The sequence below is a fragment of the Hypanus sabinus genome, chromosome 14, assembly GCF_030144855.1.
Source record: "Hypanus sabinus isolate sHypSab1 chromosome 14, sHypSab1.hap1, whole genome shotgun sequence".
NCBI classification, from domain to species: domain Eukaryota; kingdom Metazoa; phylum Chordata; class Chondrichthyes; order Myliobatiformes; family Dasyatidae; genus Hypanus; species Hypanus sabinus.
This window is the reverse complement of record NC_082719.1, coordinates 97005719-97016255: the sequence shown is the minus strand read 5'-3', so window position 1 is coordinate 97016255 and position 10537 is coordinate 97005719.

The window sequence follows — 10537 nt, the reverse complement described above, 5'->3', positions numbered from 1 at the left end:
TCCATTTAGAAATCGGATGGCAGAGGGGAAGAAGTTCTTCCTGAGTCGCTGAATAGGTACCTTTAAGCTTCTGTACCTCCTTCCTGACAGTAACAGTGAGAAGAGGGCATACCCTGAATGATGGGGGTCCTTAATAATTATTGCCACCTTTCAGCAGCACTGCTCTTTGAAAATATCTTGGATTCTAATGAGGCTAGTATCCAAGATGGAGCTGACTAATTTTACAACTTTCTGCAACTTCTTTCGGTCCTGTGCAGTAGCCACTCACCAACGCCCCCCACCCCATACCAGACAGTGATGCAGTCTATCAGAATGCTCTCCATAGTTTACCTATAGAAGATTGTAAGTGTTTTGGGTGACAAACCAAATCTCTTTAAACTCCTAATGAAATATAGCCACTATCTTGCCTTTTTTATATCTGCATTGATATGTTGGGACCAAATTAGATCCTCGGAGATCTTGATACCCAGGAACTTGAAACTGCTCACTCTCTCCACTTTTGATCCCTCTGTGAGGATTGGCTTGTGTTCCTTCGTCTTTCTCTTCCTGAAGTCCACAATCAGCACCTTTGTCTTACTGACATTGAGTGCAAGATTGTTGCTGTGACACCACTCCACTAGCTGGTATACCTCACTCCTGTACTCCCTCTCATCTCCATCTAAGATTCCACCAACAATGGTTGTATCATCAGCAAACTTCAATGTTTCAAAATTTCAATGTGCATTTCTTATCAACAAATGTATAAATTATACATCCTTGAAATTTGTTTGCTTTCAGGCAGTTGCATAGCAAGGAACCCAAAAGAACCCAATTAAAAAAATAAGACCAAATCCCAGTGCCCACAGAGAAAGAGAAAAAAAATTATATAAACAACAACAGTCTTCTTCACACAAGGTTTGCTCACGCTGCTTCTGCCTCCCAGAATCCTCTCAGAGACTGCAGAATGCTGGAAATCAAACGATTTCCAAACTGCAAATCACAGGTTCCAACTGTTCCAGAATCACATCCAAGATAAAAAAAAACAAACATAATAGACATAAAAGAACTGACCTACATAGTTTCAGGAGCTATCTGAAAATGGCAACCAAAGGAGTGTTGTAAGCAGGTGCCATCATGACCGGAAGTTCTTTAAACATGAGCACTAATTAACCCCCCCAAATATTCACCCTGATTGACTTCAATTAATTTTGATTTTTTTAATCTCAGCTTTAATTCTTGACACTATTTTCTATTTAATCATTGTATTTTATAACATGGCACATGCAGTACTTGAATGGGGCAGCCACTGTTTCTTTAAACTTTAAAGTTTTTAATTCAGTTGTAACTTAGGTATCGCGGTAAATAACTCAGACGTTATTTTAAATGTAGTCATTGAGTTTTTAGTAATTTAATTACCTGGATGCTGTTTTGCTCTGAATGGAGCGGCTCTGCAATCTCTTTATCTTCAGCAGTGACAATAAAGCTCCAACTTAACTCCAGTGCATCTAAACGCGAGAATCAGAGTCAGAATCGGGTTTAATATCACTGACGTGTGTTGCAAAATTTGCTGTTTTGCAGCAATTGTACATTGCAATATGTAATATTTTTAATCTATAAATTACAATAAGAAAAAAATATATATATAATTAAATTAGCTAAGTAGTGGTAAAAAGAACAAAAAAATAGTGTAGTAGTGATCATGGATTCATTGTCCATTTAGAAATCTGATAGTGGAAAGGAAGAAGTTGCTCCTGAAATGTTGTGTGAACCTTCAGGTCTCTACACCTCCTCCTTGATGGTAGCAAGGGGAAGCGGGTCCTTAATGATGGATGCCACCATTTTGAGGCATCACCTGTTTAAGGTGGCTTGGATGCTTTAGAGGCAGGTGCCCACGATCGAGCTGGCTGAGTTTACAACTTCTTGCAGCTTTCTGCAGTCCAATGCAATGGCCCCCTCCATACCAGCCAGTAATGCAACCAGTTAGAATGCTCCCCGTCGTACATCTTCAGCATGTACGGAGGAACATACTCCAGTAACATTCGTTCATGATATTCTTTCGGAGTCAGTAATTGGCCAGAACATTTAATGTTCAAAGTTCAAAGTAAATTTATTATAAAAAAGTACATTTATGTCACCATATACTAACCTGAGATTAATTTCCTTGAAGGCGTACTCAATAAATCCAAGAACCATACTAGGATCAGTGACCACACCCAACAAGGTGGACAAGCAAACAGTGTGCAAAACACAACAAACTGCAAATACCAAAAAAAAAGAAATAATATTAATAAATAAATAAGCAATAATAATACGAGTTTAGCTAACAGTTAATTATATTGAAACAGCCAGTTTAAAGTATCTTTTATTATAGATGCTTTGAAGTTTATCGATAAATAAATAAAGGTTAGCTTTATTTATCACTTTTATTTCAGAATGTAATGCACCGTTTGCTTCAAATCAAATCAATGACAACATATCATATCCACAAAGTTCAAAGTAAATTTAATTTCTAAGTAAATATTTGTCACCATATGCAAACTCGAGATTTGTTTACTTGCAGGTGTTCACAGTAAACAAGCACAAAATTCAAACAAAATAATAATAATAATAATAATAAATAAATAAGCACTAAATATCAAGAAGATGAGATGAGGAGTCTTTGAAAGTGAGATTCCTAAGGTTGTGGGAACAGTTCAGTGATGGGGTGAGTGAAGTTGATTGAAATTATCCCCTTTGGTTCATGAGCTTGATTGTTGAGGGGTAATAACTGTTCCTGAACCTGGTAGTGTGAGTCTTGAAGTTCCTGTACCATCTTCTTTATGATAGCAGCAAGAAGATAGCATGGCCTGGATGGTGGGGTCCTTGATGATGGAATCTGCCTTCCTGCAACAGCGCACCATGTAGATGTGCTCACTGGTGGGGTGGGCACCATTCACTAATCCTAACCAGATAGCTTTGGATTGTAAGAAGAAACTGGGCCATCTGAAAGAAACTCACACGGTCCTGGAGAGAACGTAATCCCTTGTAATCTCATGCTCCCATAACACTGAAAAATTTCCAAACAATATAAAGTTGCATGATAAGTTACTTTCTTGTGCCAATTCACATTCCCTTAAATTCCCTTTGAAATAAGATCATAAAACATAGAAGCAGAATTGCTTTCAATCATGGCTGATTTATTATCCCTCTGAACCCTATTCTCCTGCCTTCTCCGTTACCTTTCTGAATCAAGAAACTGTCAAACTGCTTTAAATATACGCAATTACTTGCTCTCTACAGTCATCCGTGCCAATGAATTCCACAGATACTCTACCCTCTGGTTAAAGAAATCCCTCTTTATCGGTGTTCTTAAGGGATATCCTTCTATTCTGAGGCTGTGCTCTCTGGTCCTGGACTCCCCCACCATAGGAAACATCCTCTCCACATCTGCTCTTCAATATTCAATAGGCTTCAACGGAATTCTCCTTCATTTTCTAAAATCCAGCAAGTACAGGCTGAGAGCTATCAAGTATTCTGGAATGGCCTGGATAAAAATTCAGAATATTGAACATAGAGGACAGGGTAAAGGCAATGCTGCTAAATACCCAAGGTAAAAGGTTAAACTCCTGCTGAAGGTAATCATTGCCTGTCAATGCTATGTTACAGATGTTACTTTCTGCTTAATGTTATCGATGTTATCTGGGTCTTGTTATAGAACATGATTGGGTACAGATGCAAACAGTGCAAAGAGTTAAATTGTACCACAGAGTCAATATTCAAAAGGGCAAAGAATGTAGGACTGAACGTGCTGTATTTAAATGCACAAAGTATTCGGAGTAAGGTGAATGAACTTGTGGTGCAGTTAGTGACTGGTCAGTATGACATTGTGGTATCGATAGGACTGGAAGGGAGGCACAGGTGGTGGTATGACTCTGTTGGAAAGAGATGGAATTACACCTTTAGAAACATTTATTCATGTTTCATTTATATTTGCTTAAAAATTAATAAAAAGATTTAAAAAGGAAGAAAAAAGTGACATAGGGTCAGAGAATGTCAAATCTTTGAGGATAAAGTTAAGAAACTGCAAGGGGAGAAAAAACCATTATGGGAATCATATATAGGCCTCCAAATAGTAGCCAAGGTGTGGGTTTGAGATTGCAGAGGGAGCTGGAAAGGGCATGTAATAAGGGTAATGTCACAATTGTAACAGGGGTCTTCAATATGCAAGGAGATTGGAAAAAATCAGGTTAGTGTCAGGTCACAGGAGAGGTTTGTTGGATGCCTACAAAATGACTTTTTAGGATAGCCTGTGCTTAAGCCCAGTCAGAGAAAGGCTGTCTTAGGTTGGGTGTTGTGCAATAATCCAGATTTTATTAGGAAGCTTAGGAGGCAGTGATCATAATATGATTGAATTCATAATGCAATTATGAGAGGGAGAAGCACAAGACACGTGTACATGTATCGGTATCACAATGGAATAAAGGGAATTACAGAGGCATGAGAGAGGAGCTTGTCCAGGTGGATTGGAGGAGGATGCTGGTGGAGATGACGGCAGAGCAGAGATGGCTGAAGTTTCTGGCAATAGTTCACAAGGCGCAGGATAGATATGTCCCACAGAAGAAGAGGTTCTCAGATGGCAGGGCTAGGCAATTGTAGCTGACAAGAAAAGTTAAGGACTACATAAAAGCCAGAGAAAGAGCATATTATGTAGGAAAAGTGAATGGGAAGTTGGGTGATTGGGAAGTCTTTAAAATCCAACAAAAAGCAACTGAAAAAGCTATAAGAAGGGAAAATTGAGGGCAAACTAGCCAATAATATAAAGCAGGATACGAAAAGTTTTTTTTCAGCTATATAAAGAGTAAAAGGGAGGGGGAGAATTGATACCGGACCACTTGAAAATGATGTTGGTGAGGTAGTAATGAGAGACAAAGACATGGCCAATGAACTTGATAAGTACTTTGCATTCGTCTTCACTGTGGAAGACACTAGCAGTGTGTCAGAGGTCCGTGCGTGTCAGGGAGCAGGAGTGAGTGCCATTGCTATTACAAAGGAAAAAGTGCTAGGCAAACTCAAAGGTCATAAGGTGGATAAGTCACCTGGGTCAGATGGACTACATCCCAGAGTCCTGAGAGAGGTTGCTGAACAGATAACAGATGCATCGGTTATGATCTTCCAATAATCACTAGATTCTGGAATAGTTCTAGAGGACTGGAAAATTGCAAATATCACTCCACTCTTTAAGAAGGGAGGAAGACAAAAGAAAGAAAATTATAGGCTAGTTAACCTAACCTCAGTGGTTGGGAGATTTCTGGAGTCTATTATTAAGGATGAGGGTTCGAGGTACTTGGAGACTAACGATAAAATAAGTCAAAGTCATCATGGTTTTTGTAAAGGGAAATCATGCCTGACAAAATTGAGTTCTTTGAGAAAGCAACAAACAGAGTGTATAAAGGAGAGGCAGTGGATGTCATTTACTTGGATTTTCAGACAGCATCTGATAAGCTGCTACACATGAGGCTGCTTCACAAGATAAAATCCCATTACAGGAAAGATAAGACACTGATCAGGCCATACTTTGAGTATTGTCAACAGTTTTAGGCCCCATATCTCAGAAAGGATGTGCTGTCATTGGAGTGAGTCCAGAGGAGTTTCACGAGGATGATTCTGGAAATGAAGGGGTTAACATATATGTAACGCTTGGCAGCCTTGGACTTGTACTCACTGGAATTTAGAAGAATGCAGGGTTCTCACAGAAAGATACCAAATGTTGAAAGGACTAGATAAGGTGAATGTGGGGAGGCTGTATCCTATAGTGGAGGTGTCCAGAACTAGAGGGCACAGCCTCAAATTTGAGGTGCGACCCTTTAGAACAGAAGTAAGGAGGAATTTTTTTAGCCAGAGTAGTGAATCTGTGAAATGCTCTACCACAGACAGCTGCGGACACCAAGACCATGGGTATATTTAAAGTGAAAATTGATCGTTTCCTGATCGGTCAGGGCATCAAAGGTTATGGCGAGAAGGCAGGTGTATGGGGTTGAGAGGAATCTGGGATCAGCCATGATGGAATGACAGAGCAGGCTCGATGAGCGGTTGACCTAATTCTGCTTTTATGTCCTATGGGTTTATGGTCTTAACATAGAAAACAGAACATAAATCAGTATTGCACAGTATAGATCCTTCAGTCCACTATGTTGTCCTGACCTTTTAACCGACTCTAAGATCAGTCTAACACATCAGGTTGGGCATAGGCCTATCAATCGCATCCAGTCAAAACCCTGTGCTACAGAAATACCAACAGAAACTCCAAAGACCTCATCCCTGGGAGACGAAGGAGAAGATGGGCTACAACTGGGATGACTTGAAAGACTGGCCCAGGTCAGAGAACTCTGGTGAGCTACTGTCGGCAGCCTATGCCCCAGTAGGGGTGATGGGCTTAGGTAAGTCAGTTATTTGCCAGTAGTATTCTGTGCCCACTCACCAAACCTATGAACGTGATTTCACATAGATAGGGCAGAGTCTTGATATTGGGTTTGGTCAATGGTGCCCTGATGTCAAGGGCAGTCACTCTCCCCTTGACTGTAGAATTTGTTTCCTTGTTGGGACCAAGGCTTTGATGAGGAATAAAACTGAGCAACTCTGATGAAACCCAACTGAGTTCAAGTCCCAGTTTAATTGTCATTCAACCGTACATATGAATACAGCCAAAAGAAACAGCATTCCTCTAGGGCCAAGGTGCAAAACACAATACCAACAGTCATATATAATTACAAGCACAGCAAAGCTTACAGTCACAAAATGAATAACAATGGAGGCAAGGTCCCTGAGTTTCATGGCCTGTAGATTAATGGTGCATGGGATGTTGTCATGGAGTCACGTTTCTGCAAGATTGAGCATGCAGTGGTTCCTCTTCTCACACTATGCAGCTGTTGATGAATGATATCCAGCATGTCTTCCATCAAGCAAACACCGGAGGAGTCAGCCCCCAACCCAGCATGGATGCCCATCGCACCACACTGCCTCCTCCCCTGGGTGGCTGCAATAGGTGACCCCGTACTCCGGTTTACTCCCACATTCCAAAGACAAGGTTAATGGGTTGTGGGCATGATATATTAGCACCTGAAGTGTGAAGGTACTTATGCGCTGCCCCAGCACAGATTCAAACTATGTTGGCTATGATGCAAATGATGCACTTCACTGTATATTGTGAAGTTTGAAAGATTTGATGCACATGTGACATGTAAAGCTAATCTTTATTGACTAACTACAGTCATCCATTCCAAACCACTTCCTGGTGAGTCTCTTGCTTTTTTATTATTGTTATTCTTTCAAAGTGATGGTGAGCTGGCTTGTTAAGGATCAAGGACCAGCTTTATATATAAACTGTACATTTATTTACTTGGGCAAGTTGAGTACGCCATATCTGAACGCTTGGGGCTAGAAGTATTTTGGGTTTCAGGTTTTTTTAGATTTTGGAATATATAATGAGACAGTTAGGGATCACAATCAGTTTTGAATTTATGTGCTATTGGTAAGCAGTCGTCCTCTTACACTTGTTCATCACACATGCAGTATGCACTGCTGCAGCCATTCAGCATGTTCAGTTTTCATCAGTGACAATCTCAGCAATGAACTTCTCTTCCTGATCAGCAGATGCTTTATCATAGTAGCTTTTGTATATCTTGAGAGGAAGCTGCACTAAACCAGACAGTAATGGTAGAAATGAGGGTGCTCTCTACAAAAGCTGTGTACCAGTAAGTTCTGGGGAAGATGGAATTTTACCAGCTGCCTCAAGAAGTACATCCTCTATCAAGCCTCTTTGTTAATGAATTAATAAATTGCCATAGAAAGGGAGTTCCAGGATTCAACCAAGTGATGATGAAGGAACAGCAATATTCAAAATTCAAGATTGCTGAATGTCATTCTCAGTACACAAGTGTAAAGGAGAACAAAATAATTGTTTCTCCAGCTCTGATGCAGTACAAAAAGACACAACAATTTTTAAACACATTAAATAGAAATACATAAGATAGCTTGGATAACTAGGTTGATTACGTGACCATAAAGTGACGCCAGGCACAGGAGTATCTGTATATAAGATGACTGACAGGAAATGATAAAGGAGTGGTGGTTGGGGTTGTGGAGGGGTGGGTTAGTGGGTGGAGGTGTTTATTAGCCTTACTGCTTGGGGAAGGTAACTGTTTTTGGGCTTGGCTGTCCTGGTAAGTGACCTGGAGGGCAGATCCTAGGAGGTGGTGTTCCCCCAACCCCCACTTGCTTTTTGCTGACTTGTTCTCCTCCCTGGTAGAGGTGGTGGGTATGGACGATGCTGTCTAATGAGCTTTGGAGGTGCATTGCATTCTGCAGATAGTACAAACTTTGGCTACCATGTCTTAGTGGAGGAGTGAGGGAATAGTTGAGGATGGGGTGCCTATCAAGCTACAGTCTTGGGTACATATATATATATAGCTAGGGAACCTCAGACTTTTGCACAGGACTGGGGTAAGTTCATGTATTGCACTGTACTGCTCCCGCAACAAAATAAAACAAATTTTATGACATACAAGAGTCATACAAGACATAGATGATAAACCAGATTCAGATATGGGTCTCTGTTGTCGACTGAGAGTGAGAACGGGGCAGGGAGAGGGGAATCATGGTCAGGAAAAAGGGGAGGAGAGATGGCAGGGAGTGGGGAGCATTAGAGAGACATTCTGAGATGATCAGTAAACCAATCTTTTGAAATCAAATGACCTGGCCTGGTGTCCCAGGGCTGAGTGGGTCTGCACCCATGCCAACCCCACCCCTGGCACTCCTTCTCTGCCACCTGACTCACACCCCTCCCCTGGCGCTTCACCCTTGTCATTACCAATATCCTTTGCTCCCGGCAAATTTGCAAATTCGCTCTCCAATCTGCATTTACAAATACAGTACTGTGCAAAAGTCTTAGGCGCCCTAGCACAGTACTGTAGGCATGGACCCGAAGGATGTCCAGACCCGATGTCTGCAGGCATGACCTGAACACAGAGCAACAGAGATGATTTAGCAGTGAGCAATAACTTTAATAATAGACCGTAAAATAATAAGCCATGAGGGGTTACAAAAGAAGAGAGAACAGAAACTGAACATAACCCACAGCAAAGTAAACTTCAGGCAGTCAGAGAAAGTTAGGAGCAACTGCACAATAAAATCTGCAGATGCTGCAAATCCTCTCAAAATACACAAAATGCTGGAGGAACTCGGCAAGCCAGGCAGCATAGCCCTCCCCCACCCCTCTTCTTGCTCTGACTTCTTTTCTTCCAGTTCTCATGATAGGTCTTGGCCCGAAATGTCAGCCATTTTCTCTTTTCCATAGAAGCTGCCTGGCCTGCTGAGTTCCTCCAGCATTTTATATGTGTTGTTAGGAGCAACTGGCTGAAGCCGGCTGGTTTGTTGAGTGAAAAGGGACTGAAAATTGGGGTTAAGTAGGTTACAGGTGCTGAGTCTCTGACGTGCAGCAGGTGAGTAGACGTGCAGACTATTAGCTGGGTAGAGGCTGGGAGGTGGTTGCATATGCAGTCTGGGAGGTGACAGCAGGAGCAGTCCTCTCATATGTTAAAAAGCTTGAAGTAAATTTATTACCTAATTGTGTATATGACACCATATACTACTCTTAAATTCATTTTCTTGCAGGCATTTTCTATAAAGTGAAGAAACAATAGAATCAACAAAAAAACTACACATAAACAAAGGCTAACAATCAATGGGTAAAAGAAGACAAATAGTGCAAATATGGAATTAATAATGAGAAATAAATTGTAAGTAAATAAAACTGAGAACGTGAGTTGTCAATTCCCTGAAAGTGATTGCATAGGCTGTGGAATCAGTTCAGAGCTGAAGGACGTTACCTCGGAGCCTGATGGTTGTAGGTAATAACTGTTCCTGAACCTGGTGGTGTGGGACCTGAGGTTCCTGTACCTCCTTCCCAAAGGCAGAAACAAGAAGAGAGAATGGCCTTGATGGTGGGGACCCCTGATAATGGATGATACTTTCTTATGGCAGCAGCCCTTGTTGATGCTCAGTGGTGAAGAGGGGTTTTCCTGTGACGGACTGGCTGTATATGCTTCTCTATTCTTGGACATTGGCGTTTCCATACCAGGTCCCAGTGACTTGCATTGTATCAAACTTCCTGAGTGTTATTAAAGCTGCACTCCTTTAGGCAAATGGAGATCATACTGCTGACTGCCAGTGTGGAATGCCCTTCTGCTTCAAAACAACCACCATTGTTCCTGATTCTAAAAGGACCAAGTTAGCATGTCAGATTGACTGGCATCCTGTCGCACTCACCTCAATAATAAGCAAATGCTTTGAGAGGCTGGTCAAGGACTGCATCTGCAGCGTGCCACCACTCACAGCTGACCCCGTACAATTTGTCTACTGACACAACCGATCAACTGGTGACACAATAGCCACAGCTCCTCACACTGTCCTTACACATCTGGAGAAGGAAGATGCTGTTCTTGGACTACAGTTCAGCATTCAACACTATAGTCCTCTCCAGGCTCGACAAGAAGCTCAGAGATCTTGGCCTTCACCCTGCCTT